Below are 15,946 nucleotides of genomic sequence, written 5' to 3' on the forward strand. Positions count from 1 at the left end.
AAATTTGATATCAAAATTTGACAATGTCACAAAAATGAAATTTAGATTAGTCTAAAACTCCTTTATGGCTATAAACAAAAATATGAAAGAAAAACTAACAAAATGTACCAAGTGTTATAAGACCTAAATAGTGAGTTTAAAATTTATTTGCGGAATGCAAGGATAGCTCAATGGAAAAAACTCATCAGCATCTCGAATATGCTCCAAGTGCATTAATTAAAATTCTCAATCCATTTCTCATTAAAAATAATTGCTGAGCTGGGCATAGTGGCACGCACCTGTAATCTCAGCTACTCAGGAGGCTGAGTTGAGAGTATCACCTGAGGCCAGGAGTTTGAGGCCAGCCTAGGCAACACAGCAAGACCCCTAGCTCTAAGAAGAATAAAAATTTTAAATTAAAAAATAATAACTGCAAATTAAAAATATAAGGGCATTTCCTTAACATAGAGAATAATACACATTTCATAACAACTTCCAACTTTGTGCATTTAGGTATTCCCATGAAAATCAGAAATAAAGGCTGTCAACTATTCCCACTACTTACTATATAATGGCTTTCTGAAAATCCCAGCCACTGCAATAAGATTTCTAGAAAGTAAGAAGATACAATTCTAGAAAATAAAATAGATAATTATCTCTATTTGCAGATGTTGTGGATGTCAACCAAATACCCCAACAGACTTAGCTGAATAGCTATTAGAAGTAATAATACAATTTAGTAAGGCGTCAAGATGCAAAACTATTATGAAAACAGAGCTTCCTTTGTAATTGCAATAAACATTTAGGAAATATAAAACAGAAGCCATTCATAATTACAATGAAAATGTTAATATATATATTAATTATATATATATGTTAATATATATATATCTTCTTTTAAATAAATTTAAAAGAAGATAATTTCTTAAAAATATATGCAATATGTGAGAGATGAAAGGTTAATATCTTTATAAATCATCTCTTATGATCAACTTAAAATAACTCAGCAATGATAAAAACATTACATTAGACAATCAGGTTACAGACATCAACAAGCAAATTCACAGAAATTTAAAATGGTAAATAAACATATGAGAAATTACTCTCCATCTTGCTTCTAATAAATGCACATTAAACCAACTATAAAATGCCAATTGTTTTGCCTAAGAAGTGGGCAAAGTAAAGGAGTCAATGAAAATGTAGAGAAATGACACTCTTTTATGCTGTGGGAAGTGTAAACTTTCTTCTTTTTTTTCCTTTTTTTTTTCTTAAGGTAGACAGTTCGCAGTTTGTTGCCCATACTAGAGTGCAGTGACAAAATCATAGCTCACTATATATGCACAGCCTCAAAATCGTGGGCTCAAGTGATCCTTCAGCCTCAGCCTCCTGAGTAGCTGGGACTAAGGCGTGTGCCACCATGCCTGGCTAATTTTTTAAAATTTCCTGTAAACACAGGTGTCACTATGCTGCACAGGCTGGTCTTAGACTCCTAACCTCAAGCAATCCTTCTGCTTCAGCCACCTAAAGTGCTGGGATTACAGGCATGAGCCACCACATCCCAGCCAAGTGTAAACTTTCTAGAAGGCTTAAATCCTAAAAATTATGTACACTCTGACCCAGTAATTCCATTCCTTGGAATTTACTCTGAGAAAATTATTATAAATGTGAATAAATTTACCTGTCCATTGAAAAAAATATTTTTTATAATAAAATAATGGAAAATGTCTAAATACCTATTAGTAAGAAAATGTTTATATACATGTGTGTATGTGTATACATGTAATAATGATATATACATGTATATAATAATTTCAAATAATGGGATATCATGTAACCAAAGAAAAAGAAAAAAGCAGAAGAATACTTAGCAACAGGGGATAAATTCAAACTATATTAAGTAAAAATAAAAAGTAAAATATAATATACATACTGCCATGTATAGCATATACATTAAAAATATAATGTATACATTATAATGAGTGCATTATGATGTCTACATTCTATGCATATATCCATGCACATAAAAAATACCTGAAAAGTTGTACACCAACTTTTGTTGGTAATAGCTGTGTTACAGGGATTATGGACTATTTTATTTTTCTATTTTATACTTTCTATATTTCCCATAATTTCTATTACGAACATTGATTACTTTCACAATTTAGGAACCTATCAAAATGTAAAATGAACAACATTCAAGACTTGTGTGACGGAATATAAAACCAAAGTGCAGCACATAAAAATACCGCAGATCCTTGAGAAGCTGTTTGGTGCAGAGTCCACCTTGTCTAATGAGCATGAAATTAGCATTAAACTTTGGTGAATGAGAAATCAATCAGATGAAATGGAGGTAAAAGACACAGAAGTTTATGAAATAGGAAGACAGGTCAAGGGAGCTTCAGAAGTTTTTTTCCCCCCTCAAGGCTAAAAATGACTTAAAGACTCTTTAATACAAATAAAGAGTTTTCTTTTGGGGTCCTTAACATTTCTGCATCAAAAATCAACACATGACAAAAGTGAGTCATTGCATCCTACCCACACAGCCCAGCTGCCTCCTGCACCCACACAGCTTCCTCCTCCCACAGGTGCCAGCCACTCAGCAGTCAATCACATTGCTTTAAAATCAAGAAGCTGTGTAATGTGGGGCTGGAAGAAACCAAATAAAACACTTACTGATGAAAAATAAGAGACATGCAAAGAAAAATACTAGCTAAGTTAAAGTAATGAAAGGAGCGGATACATTTTTCCAGAGAACTGACATGTGGAATTGGATGCTAAAATAAAATAAAAACACTGCAGAAAGTTTTCAGATTAAGAGAGAAACTAGATTTTTTTTTTTTTTTGAGATAGAGTCTTACTCTGTCTCCCAGGCTGGAGTGCAGGGGCATGATCTCAGCTCACTGCAACCTCCACCTCCCAGGTTCAAGTGATTCTCCTACCTCAGCCTCCCAAGTAGCTGGGGTTACAGGTGTGCACCACCACATCCAGCTAATTTTTGTATTTTTAGTAGAGACAGGGTTTCGCCATGTTGCCCAGGCTGGTCTAGAACTCCTGACCTCAGGTAATCTGCCCGCCTCAGCCTCCCAAAGTGCTGGGATAGCAAGCATGAGCCACTATGCCCAGCTTAGACATTTAAAATAAATGGTGCAAGCAAAGTAAGGTATATTTATTACCTCTGAACGTCTAAACAGGAACAGATCCATTTCTGGATGCTATAAAGAACACTGAAAGGTGCTTATTGGTATAATTTTAAAATACAGTAATACATTATGGTAACTCAGAAAAAGGTTGGCTTTTTTCTATTCCAAATTCAAATAAGTGACTTGTTCTAAGACATTTCTGTTCTTTTCTAAATTTACTTTTTAATTGTCATAGAGCAAAATTCATTCTCTTTGTCTCTGATGTACAGTCTAATGGGTTTTGAAAAATGCGTACATACCACCATAGTCATGATACAAAATAGATCATTCACTCCAAAAATCTCCTTCATGCTGTCCTTTTGAGGTTAGTCTTCCCCACACCCCAAATCCCAGTCCCTGGCAACCACTGATTTATTTACTGTCCCTAAAGTTTTACCTTTCCCAGAATGTCATATAAATGGAATCATACAGTACGTAGCCTTTTGGGTTTGGCTTCTTTGACTTAGCAAAATGCATGTGAGATTCATCCATAGATGTCCATTCACAGGTTTGAGGACATTTGGGTTGTCTCCAGGTTGAGCAATTTTGAATAAAGTTGCTATTCATGTACAAGTCTTTATATAGACACATGCTTTCATTTGTCTTGACTAAAGACCTAGGAGTAGGATTACTGGGTCATAGGTAAGGGTATGTTTACCTTAATAAGAAAATGCCAAGCTCTCCCAAAGTGACTCAAACATTTTGCATTCCTGCCAGCAAGGTATGAGGAGCATCTCAGCTGTCCAACATCTTTGGCAGCACTTGGTATTGTCCGTTTTTCTTCTAAAGCCAGTCTAATAGGTATGTAGTGGTACCTCGTTGGTTGTGGTTTTAATTTGTATTTCCCTAATGACTAATGAGGTTGAGCATCTTTTCATGTGCTTATTTGCTATCTGTACATCTTATTTAGTTAAGTACTCAATGCTTTTGCCCATTTAAAAATTATTGTTGAGTTTGTTTTCTTATTGTTGAGGTTTGAATGTTTTTTATATTTTCTGAATATTGTTCTTCTGTCAGATACGCAATTTGCAGATACTGTCAGATTATGACTTGTCTTTTCATTCTCTTAAGTGTGTCTTTACAAGAGAAGTGTATTTAAATTTAATTAAGTCCAGTTCATCAACTTTTTCTTTAATGGATTGTGCTTCAGGTGTGGTATTGAAAAAAATCTTTGCATAACCCAAGGTCACAAAAGTTTTCTTTTATGGTTTCTTCTAGAAGTTTTATAGGTTTATGTTAAATTTAAGTCTATGAACCATTTAGAGTTGATTTTTGTATATGGTGTGAGGCATGGGTCAAGGTTCATATTTGTTGTAAAGACTGTCCTTTCTCCATTGAATTGCCTCTGCATTTTCATCAAACATTAACTGGCTACACTTTGGTGGGTTTTTTTCTGGATTCTCTGTTTTATTTCATTAATTTATGTGTTTATCCTTTGTCAACACAACACTGTTTGGACTGCTGGAGCTTTACGGTAGCTACTAAAATCAGGTAGGTCAACTCTATTCTGTTTTTCAACTCTATTCTGTTTTCAAATTGGTTTTGGCTGCTTCAGTTGTTCTCTTTGCTTTCCTATGTAAATTTGAGAATCAGCTGGCTGTTGATATCTATCAATTGATAGCTACAAAAAAATCCTGGGATTTTGATTGGAATTGTGTTGCATCTAAAAAATCACTTTAGAAAGAACTGACATCTTAACAATATTGAGTCTTTCAATCCATGAATATGGAATATCTCACCTGTAATCTCAACACTTTGGGAGGCCGAAGCAAGCGGCTCACTTGAGGCCAGGAGTTCCAGACCAGCCTGGCCAACATGGTAAAAACCCTGTCTCTACTAAAAATACAAAAATTAGCCAGGTATGGTGGCACATGCCTATAATCCCAGCTACTTGGGAGGCTGAGGCACAAGCATCACTTGAACCTTGGAGGCAGAGGCTGCAGTGAGCCAAGATCACATGACTGCACTCCAGCCTGGGTGACAGAGCAAGACTCTGCCTAAAAAGAAAAAAAAAAAAAAAGAATATGGAATATCTCTCCACTTACTTAGGCTGTTGTTGTTTTTTTACTAGTATTTCATAATTTTCAACATGTAGATCCTGCACATAGTTTGTTAAATTTATACCTAAATGATTCCTCTTTTTGGTGCTATTATAGATGGTAGTGTTTTTAAAAATTGCTTTTTTTTTTTTTTTTTTTTGAGACAGTGTCTGGCTCTGTCTCCCAGGCTGGAGTGCAGTGGTGCTATCTGGGCTCACTGCAAGCTCCGCCTCCCAGGTTCACGCCATTCTCCTGCCTCAGCCTCCCAAGTAGCTGCGATTACAGGCGCCCGCCACCATGCCCTGCTAATTTTTTTGTATTTTTAGTAGAGACAGGGTTTCACTATGTTGACCAGGATGGTCTCGAACTCCTGACCTCGTGATCCACCTACCTCGGCCTCCCAAAGTGCTAGGATTACAGGCTTGAGCCACCGTGCCCGGCCTGTTTTTAAAAATTTCAAATCACAATTGCTCATTGCTAGCATATAAAAATACAATAATTTTTGTAGATTGATCTTGTATCCTGAAATTTAACTGAACTCAGTTATAAGTTCTAGAAGCTTTTTTCATATATATTATTTTACATGGACAGTCACGTAATCTGCAACTAGAAGTGATTTTGTTTCTTCCTTTCCAATTTGTATGCCTTTTGTTTTTTGTTTGTTTTTGCCTTGTTATACTCACTAGGACTTCCAGTAACACAGAACTGTTTAAACAGTAATATTTCATTACCTAACTAAAGAAAATATTATCCGTGGCTACTTTCTGACTCTGCTGGGTACCTTCTCAAAAGTAGTAAAATAAACAGGTGAAAATTATCTTCCTTGTGAAATGATCCTAAGATATATAAAAATACAAATGAAGATGTAATTATAATAAATTAAACAAACACTTGATACTCAAGAATTCCTGAGCCCCATTTATAGGAGGAACAGTTTATCCATTTCATTTTATAAACATATATTCAGTACTTACTATGTGTCAGACAGTATATGCTTTTCAAATATTAATTCAATCTTCCTAATACCCCTTTGTGATTGGTAGTATTATTTCAGGACACTGAAGCAGAGAATGTACCTGCCACAGATCAGCTAGAAAGTATTGCCACCGGAATTCAAACCCAAGCAATCCAGCTCTAGAGTCCAAGCTCTTTTAATTCTTCACTGATTCACACCCTAAACTTACAGGAGACAGAAATTCACAAGTTTAGAACACAAGTGAGATGTGAAAATAGATTTGGGGATGAAATAATACCAGTCTTATTGTATATTTCATGAGTAAATGCACTTAATAATTATCTAATTGAGTTGTTGTAATAATACTGTGAGTAAAACTGCCACATTTAGAAATTTAAGAAAGTTAGGGCCAGGCGCGGTGGCTCATGCCTGTAATCCCAGCACTTTGGGAGGCAGAGGCGGGCGGATCACGAGGTCAGGAGATCGAGACTATCCTGGCTAACACGGTGAAACCCCGTCTCTATTAAAAATACAAAAAAAATTAGCTGGGCGCGGTGGCAGGTGCCTGTAGTCCCAGCTACTTGGGAGGCTGAGGCAGGAGAATGGCGTGAACCTGGGAGGCGGAGCTTGCAGTGAGCCGAGATAGCACCACTGCACTCCAGCCTGGGTGACAGAGCGAGACTCCGCCTCAAAAAAAAAAAAAAAAAAGAAATTTAAGAAAGTCATTTAAAAGTATAGACAAAGACACAAAAATCTCCTCACATTTTTACTTAAGGTGTAATTTGTTTCCTTGTTCTGATTGAGTTAATGTTAAGTGGAGGATAACATGAGGCTCACCAGGGGTTTATTAAAGCATAATACAATTTTTAGGGTAATAACATTAAACTATTAAGCTTAATTGCATTTTGGTCATCGAATGGCAGTGGCTGGTAGTCTGTGGGGTTTTTAAATTGAATTTTCCCTTCATAATAAGGTATCTGTTAGTTAAATATCTCACATGAGTTGCTGCTGCTTGTGAAGAGAAGAGTTGAGGGAAGATGTTAATTGGTATTTGCTGAAATTTGACCTAAAAGTCATGTCCTGTTAGAGTCTCCTAAAGACTCCAAGTCAGTTTTCTAAAGTTTGGCAAGTAGATAACATCGGGAAACTGCAAAAGTCCTGTTATACAGCTAGGATTGTTGAAATTTTCAAGAAGGACATAAGAAGCATCTATCATCATAGTCTTGAATTGGTCACAGTTGGGCAATCCCTGCTATAAATGACTACTCTTTTAGCTTCATCAGCCTCCCTTTAATTTCTTGTGTGTTATTTGGTTAATTATACCATGTAAAATGATGGAAATTTATATCAACAGTATATTCTGGTCCATAATTTCCTCATAACTAAACTCTAATAAATGTATGCATGGTGATTCAAACATGAATCATTCTTACATTGCTAAAGCAAATTATACCTAACCTCTCCAACCCAGCCCTAATTTTCTTATTTGGTGACATTGTATTACACTGAAGTGTTCTGCTGGCTTTTTGTTGTTGTTGTTAATCTGCTAAGTGAGGCCTGGGTAATCAGAGGGATATTTTGCGCTTCCAGAGGTTGGCCTTAAAAAGAGTTGAGAGCCACTACACTTACAAAAGGAAAGGCAAGAGAGGAAAAGGGAGAAACCTAGTGTGGAGGGAGGGACAGAAGAGAAAAAGAGAAGAGGGAGAGGAAGGAGGAGTGAAACAGAGACAGAGGAGGGTGCAAAACTAAGATGGGTGTTATAATAACTAAAGACCCCTTACCCAGGCAATAGCTGCAAGAGCTCAGCTTTAGAGAATGTGAAGGCAGAGAAAGCACACATCCTTCAGAGGTGACCAGACCAGAAGGTCAGGACCTAGAGCCACAGCCCAATGCCAGGAGGACACGCAGCCTCAGTAAAGCACTCCACGGAGCTGAAGAGCTGGAAAGGAAACACTCTCATCTCCAGAAGAGTAATGAGCATGTAAATAACAGACAAGCTGTTCTTTGACTTCCAGTGTTTGAATCCCAGTTGTGTTTCTGGGTGGATGACATCAGACAATACCTCGAAGTCTCTGAGCTGTGGTTTCTTCAACTATAAATTGGGAATAACAACATAGGTATTTACTGCACAAAACTGCTGTAAGCATTACATGTGTGCTAGGCACAGTAAACTCACCATGAATGGTAATCACACAGAGCCAGGACAAGAAATGCCCAGAGGAGACCCTTTGAGCAATGTATCATAAAATGTGATGGAAGATAATGCTATTATACAACTCAACACCTCCTGATAAGCCTTACATGAGTAATTTCTCATAGAAATGATGTTGAAGGCAAACTTATGAAAACATAGAAAGCCAACATAAAGAATTTTGACTTGATCCTATAATCAATGGATGGATCCATCCATGTCCATGAGGTTTGAGAAGAGGTATGTCAGGATCTAAGCTTCGCTTTGGAAAGATAAAGCTAGAATTTGTAGATGGATGATAGACTACACAGACTGGGGGCTGGGAGATTGTGTGGGAGTCATCCGAGAGAGCGTGTCCCTCAACTAACACAGACAACATGTGGGGAAACTCAACAGGCTTCAGGGATTTGGTGGCTACAGTCAAAGAAAGAATTAAAGATGTTTCTGCTTTGAACATGGATAATTAAGGATAACGATTTGCCATTAACATAGTAAGGGACACAAGGGAGGTTTTGTGGTATTTTTCTGAGACAGGGTCTCACTCTGTCACCCAGGCTGGAGTGCAGTGATGCAATCACGGCTCACTGCAGCCTCCAACTACTAGGCTGAAGCAATCCTCCTACCTCAGCCTCCTGAGTAACTGAGACTACATAGTACATGCCACCATACCTGTTTTTTTGTTTGTTTGTTTGTTTTGTAGAAACAAGGTCTCACTATGTTGACCAGGCTGGTCTCGAACTCCTGGGCTCAAGTGATCCACCCGCCTAGGCCTCCCAAGTGCTGGGATAACAGGTGTGAGCCACCACAACTGGCCAAATTTTTTTTTTTTTTTTTTGATAGGAGCTTGAGTTCAAATTGGAACACACTAAATTGGGGGGTGGGGGTGAATATATTACTGATAGCAGTCCTTTTGAATCTCAGCAGAAAGATCAAAAACAGAAAGATCTAAGAATAACAGCAGGCCAGGCGTAGTGACTCATGCCTGTAATCCCAGCACTGTGGCAGGCCGAGGCGGGTGGATCACTAGGTCAGGAGATCGAGACCATCCTGGCTAACACAGTGAAACCACGTCTCCACTAAAAATACAAAAAATCAGCCAGGTGTGGTGGCGGGTGCCTGTAGTCCCAGCTACTCAGGAGGCTGAGGCAGGAGAATGGCGTGAACCCAGGAGGCGGAGCTTGCAGTGAGCCAAGATGGCGCCACTGTACTCCAGCCTGGGTGACAGAGTGAGACTCCGCCTCAAAAAAATAAAAATAAAAAAAGAGTCACAGCAATGAGTGACCACTGAAACAGTGAATGTAGTGAGGTTCTCAACTTAGAGTACAGAAAGAAATGAGGCTTCCTAGACTCAGGAATTCTCCTCCTCGTTATATACCCAATAGAAACACAGATATGTGCTCACGTAATGAATGTTCATAGCCATACTATTTGTAAACCATTAACAGCAGAAGAAATTAAAAAGCATGCTATGTAGAAACAATGGATACTATACAGTAATGAGCATGAAAAATCTACAACCACATGTGACTACATGGATGAATCTCACAAATGCATTGTTGGGAGGAGGAATCCAGATACAAAGGACTAGGCACCGTGTGATTCTGCAATATTAAAAGTCACAATGGCGCACACCTTGGAGAAGATGGGCCATGGCTAAAGGGGGCTTGAAGGGGTCTTCTGGGGTGCTGGTAAAGTTCTACTTCTTGATCTAGGTGCTGGTTACTCCTGCATGTTTGCCTTTGTGAAAATTAACTCATTTCTAATCGATCATTTTGCCCAGAATGTTAAAAGAGAATTGCATTAGTTTCCTGTGCCATTGTAACCAATTATTACAAGCTTGATGCCTTAAAACAGCAGAAATGTCTTCTTTCACAGTTCTAGAGGCCAGAAGTCCAAAATCAAGGTGTAGGCAGGGCCAGAGCCATGCTTCCTCCAGAGGCTCTAGAAGATAATCAGTTCCTTGCCGCTTCAAGATTCAAAGTTTTCGGCACTCCTTGGCTTGTGATGTGTATGCATATGGTGTCAAATCGCCCTCTGCCTCTTTTATAAGGACACTTGTGACGGCATTTAGGACACACCCAGATGATCCAGGATTATCTTACCTCAAGATCCTTCACTTCATCATATCTGCAAAGACCCGTTTTCCAAATAAGGTACTATGCACACGTTCCAGTTTTGACATAGATATTAGGGTGGCAGGGGAGGTGAGGGACAAATTTTAGCTTACCACAAGGATTATAAAGAAGCTGCATGATAACGAAGGTAAGTACAACAGAACAAAAGGTGCTGAATACAAGATGAGGAAATGGAGGGAATGAGCCCAAAGGATTCTCCAACGACTGGCGAAGAACAAAAGGTGATTAACGTTTTCCAAGGTCCATGGTAGGCACCTTTACAATCAGTAAGGAAAGCAAGAGATCAGACAATACTTTAATGGGACAGAAAGATCTAAAGGTTTTTAGTGTTAGAATGGTGTACTTGAACATTATTAGAACAAGTGGAGACTGTACGCATTTTTGAAGTCAAGCTAAAAGAAGAAAAAAAGAGAAAGATTTTAAAGGGAGTGCTAATTAATGGAGGCTATCTCTATATTTTCAGATGAGACAGATGGGTTGGGTTCTATGACAGAGGAGAAAAGTCAACCATGGGGGAAAAGGGATACTTTAAAGGTAAGAAGGAGGGAAGTACCAGGCGCAGTGGCTCACGTCTGTAATCCCAGCACTTGGGAGGCTGAGGCGGGCAAATCACTCGAGATCAGGAGTTCGAGACCAGCCTGACCAACATGGTGAAATCCCGTCTCTATCAAAAATACAAAAATTAGCCAGGCACAGTGGCGGGCGCTTGTAGTCCCAGCCACTAGGGAGGCTGAGGCTGGAGAATCACTTGAACCCGGGAAGTGGAAGTTGCAGTGAGCCGAGATCATAGCACTGCACTCCAGCCTGGGTGACAGAGCGAGGCTCCATCTCAAACAAAACAAAACAAACAAAAAAAAAAAAAAAAGGAAGGAAGTAATTAATGGCAAAGACAAGGAAGTGATGAGGTGAAAGGAAGAACACCAATCTCCTCCTTCACTTCAGGTAGTGACTTACTGATAGACAGCCGGTAGCCAACAGAAAGGAAAGTCCTCTCCAGGGACAGCTGAAACATGCCTGAGTGACATCACTGGAAATGTGCCTGAAAGTAGCACCACCTGAGCTTCTGCATGTCGTGACCCCAATTCATCTTCTTTTTCACTAAAAGGAATTCATTTTAGCATTCCTTTTACTTGTGATAGTAACAATGCTTACAACCACAGCAACAGAAGCAAGATGTAAGCCTCATAAGTATCAAAAACACCATTTTTTGAACTCTTATCTGCCCACAATAGAGGTAAAGGAAAATATGAAAAGAGGGAAGATCTAGACTAGATTTGAACTTTATTCTGCTTAGTGGCCACAGGCAAAAGCCTTAAATAGACATTAAAATCCCAATCTACAAATGAATGTTCTTGGTCACAAAATGGACTGGACTAACAAAAAATCCAGTTTCATGCACATAGTACTTTTTCTTTTTTGAGACAGGGTCTTGCTCTGTTACCCAGGCTGAAGTACAATGGCATAATCACGGCTCACTGCATCCTCGACCTCCTGGGCTCAAGCGATCCTCCCACCTCAGCTCTCAAGTACCTAGGACTATAGGCATGCACCACTATGCCCAGCTAATTTTATTTATTTTTTGTAGAGACAGTGTCTCACTGGTCTTGAATTCCTGGTCTCAACCAGTCCTCCTTTCTTGGCCTCCTAAAGTACTGGGATTACAGGCATAAGCCACCATGCCCAACTTCAAGCACACAGCATTTTGATGATGGTTTAGTAAGTGTTATTGAGGGAGCCCTGCAAATACTGTCACTGGGTTGTCTTCAAGTGAATCTCTCATATCACTTCACAAAAAAAAGTGGGTAAATCACAATTTATATCTTCTGGTGCATACCAAGTACTTTATGAAGAGATATTTTCCTGATATGAGCATAGCAGTCCCCTACATAATTTTGCTTATTAGAAAAGTACAAATAGGTCCTACCCAAAAAAGTGTTATTCTCCTTCCAAGTTAAAACAGAGCCTGATTTATGCCTTAACTTTTTTTTTGGTCTTTAAGTTAAAAAAACAAAAAACAAACAAAAAAAACCTTTTTTTTAGAGCTGTTTTAGGTTCACGGCAAATTGAGAGGAAGGTACAAAGATATCCGATATACCTGATGCCCTCACACACACACAGCCTCCCCCATTGTCAACATCCCCCACCAGAGTGGTACATTTTTTACAACTGATGAGCCTACATTGACACATCATAGTCATACAAAGTCCATAGTTTACATTAGGGTTCACTCTTGGTGCTGTACATTCCTTGGGTTTGGATAAATTTATCATGATATGTATCTACCACTATAGTATCATAATTATAGTATCATACAGAGTATGAGACCATAACACCCTAAAAATCCCCTGCCCTAAAAATCCTCCAGGCTTTGCCTATCCATTTAAAAATTTGTTTTAATCTCACGGTAACAGCAATACAACAGGTTAATGACCTATAAAGAGTATATAAGAAATGCATAAGTCAAAATCAACCGTAAGGTTTCTTATGTGACAGGGACATGCTATACATTATAAACAGAAATGGGGGCTGGGCGCGGTGGCTCAGGCCTGTAATCCCAGCACTCTGGGAGGCTGAGGCAGGCGGATTACCTGAGGTCAGGAGTTCGAGAGCAGCCTGGCCAACATGGTGAAACCCTGTCTCTACTAACAATATAAAAAATTAGCCAGGTGCAGTGACACACACCTGTAATCCCAGCTACTTGGGAGGCTGAGGCAGGAGAATTGCTTGAGCTCGAGAGATGGAGGTTACAGTAAGCAGAGATCATGCCACTGCACTCCAGCCTAGCCAACAAAGCGAGACTCTGTCTCAAAAAAAAAAAAAAAAAGAAATGGGATAGGAGGCTGCTTTGTTGGTAAAAATTTCTGTATCGCCATGGCAAACTATTTTTCTCCTTGAAATGGTTATATTTCATGAAGGTGTGCTGGGTTTGAGTCTATATGCATAAATTTAGATCTCTATAAATTCATTTTGTATAATACATTTCAGTCCTTAAGTAATCAATCTATTTTAATTAGATACTGAAAAGGCTGCTCATGAATATATGAACAGGCTTTTGTGAAGCTTATTACAGTTTTATTGTGGTTAAGGTCTATGTCATTTGTTTTTTTGGTCTCTCATATTTAGTTTTAATTAAACCACCAAAGCTTCATTCATTTATGCTTCAGTGAAGTTCCTCAGGCACACAGAGTAGCCCTTTGTAACTGTAAGATTCTTATGGGAGCATCCTCCCTCACAACCCAAACCAATAATCTGCCTCATTTAATTGGCACTTGTTTAAGTTACATGAGGTTATAGGAGTTGATTTGTGATAATTTTTGAAGAAAATCCAACTGTTCCTCACAGATGTGGATGCTGAGTGACATACTCTTACCTAATCGTCCTATACCTTTACAACCTCTTCACACGGAAAACAGAAAGAGGACAGGCAGAACTTCACATTCTCCCTGTGAAGATGTTCAGTAGCAAAAATGGCTGTGGTAGTTTAACTCATGCTTGAGGTTGTTCTGATTAAGAGGAGGTATTTCTCACTCTGGCTAGAGAAACAACTGTCATTTACATGAATTATGTTTACATAAACATTAATAGTTATTAAAGCAGTGTAACATGGTGACACTGGAAAACTTAGACTCTAGAAAATTCTACAGGAAAAATGATCTGAATTCCTTAACAAAAACATCACAGGGGAGAAGAAGAGATGGAAGTAGAAATTAGATACTAAAAGAGACTTAAGGAATATAGTCAACTGTAATGTGTGGACCTTGGTTGGATTCTACAAAAGCAAACTTTAAAAAATCATGGCATTTATGAGATAATAAAAACTTTGAAAACTGACAGGATATTTGATGATATCAAGAAATGAATTATTTTAAGTATGATAAGGTACTGTAGTAGGAGTCCTTATCTTTTAGAGAAGAAAAATGTAGTACGATAGGCCAGGTGAGGTGGCTCAAGCCTGTAATTCCCAGCACTTTGCGAGGCTGAGGCAAGAGGATCGCTTGAGTTCGGGAGTTTGAGACCAGCCTGAGCAACATAGTCAGACCCCATCTCTACAAAAAGTGTTAAAAATAGCTGGGTGTGGTGATGCCTGCCTGCAGTCCCAGCTACTCAGGAGCTGAGGCAGGAGGATGGCTTGGGCCCAGGAGTTCGAGGTTACAGTGAGCTATGATCATGCCACTCTACTCCAATCCGGGTGACAGAGCATGAACCTATCTCTAAAAAAAACAAACAAAAAAAAGCATGATAATTTCATCCTATGTTAAAAAATAAAGAATGCTAATGTCTGGCACCACATGATATATGCATTCCTTATCAAAAAAAAAAGCATTATCTTGCATGCCATAGAAATATAATTGTAAGCAATAAACACTATACCATTATTGTTGTAGAAAGAAAATCAGTATTTTTTTTTCTTTCTACTCCTGTAGAAACTAAATTAAATGAAATCCAGTTGCATACTACTTATGGGCAGAAATTGTTGCTCATCCTGGTAAGCAAGCTAGTTTGGAGGGTTTTCCTCTTGTAATTATGGCTGTCATTTCTTGTCGTCTTAAATCCAATTGGATCTAAGAAGTGTGGGTGAGCGCCTGGGAGCTCCACAGTGCTCCAAGATCCTTAATGTGTCAACAAATGGAAACCTCTCACAGTCAGGATTCAACATTTCTAAAAGATGCCATACCCTTTCTTTCTACTCTGTTAAACTCACTTTCGACACCTAATAAATAATTTCATCTAGTCAAAATGTGCAATAGTTTTTGTTCAAATTTACTTCTTCTAATAGTATCTGTAATTCTGTTGACATGACAGATATATAAATGATTCTGCCAGTAAATAATTTCATTCCTAGCGTACGTGTTGACATTCCATTTAAGTCCAACAATCCATTTAAGGGGATTTGAGACTTCTTTCTTGAGACTAATTAGAGGAAATGAATAGGATTAAAACTATTCATTGTTAACTGATCTTTTAACTGCTGACAGACAGGTGGCTGGACTTCACTGACTATAATGAAATAGTCTGGTTCTTTTTTTCTTTCTTTCTTTCTTTCTTTCTTTCTTTCTTTCTTTCTTTCTTTCTTTCTTTCTTCCAATTGATTAAATCTATCAGTAAAGGAATTCGCATACTCTCTAGGAAAACTAATGTTATTGTTGTTTTAGAGACAGAGTCTCACTCTGTCACCCAGGCTGGAGTACAATGGTATGGTCATAGCTCACTGGGCTCAACTGATCCTCCCACCTCAGCCTCCCAAGTAGCTGAGACTACAGGCATGCAGCACCACTTCCGGTTAATGTTTTACACATTTTTTCTAGAGACAGTGTCTTGCTAATTGGCCCAGGCTGGTCTCAAACCCCTGGACTCAAGTGATCCTCCCACCTCAGCCTCCCAAAGTGTTGGGATTACAGGTACGGATGTAAGCCACTGTGTCCAGCCCTGTTGTTATTTTTTTAATGTGACAAATTAATTTTACACAC

At 38.5% G+C, this 15,946-nt stretch overlaps 1 protein-coding gene across 6 annotated transcripts in view; it reads right to left on the reverse strand.

The window, feature by feature from the left end:
• Nucleotides 1–15,946, reverse strand: part of MAP3K5 (mitogen-activated protein kinase kinase kinase 5) — a 241,144-nt gene that overhangs the window by 168,161 nt on the left and 57,037 nt on the right. The window lies entirely within an intron of this gene.

The sequence above is a fragment of the Symphalangus syndactylus genome, chromosome 2 (genome assembly GCF_028878055.3).
Source record: "Symphalangus syndactylus isolate Jambi chromosome 2, NHGRI_mSymSyn1-v2.1_pri, whole genome shotgun sequence".
In the NCBI taxonomy this organism is placed as follows: Eukaryota; Metazoa; Chordata; class Mammalia; order Primates; family Hylobatidae; genus Symphalangus; species Symphalangus syndactylus.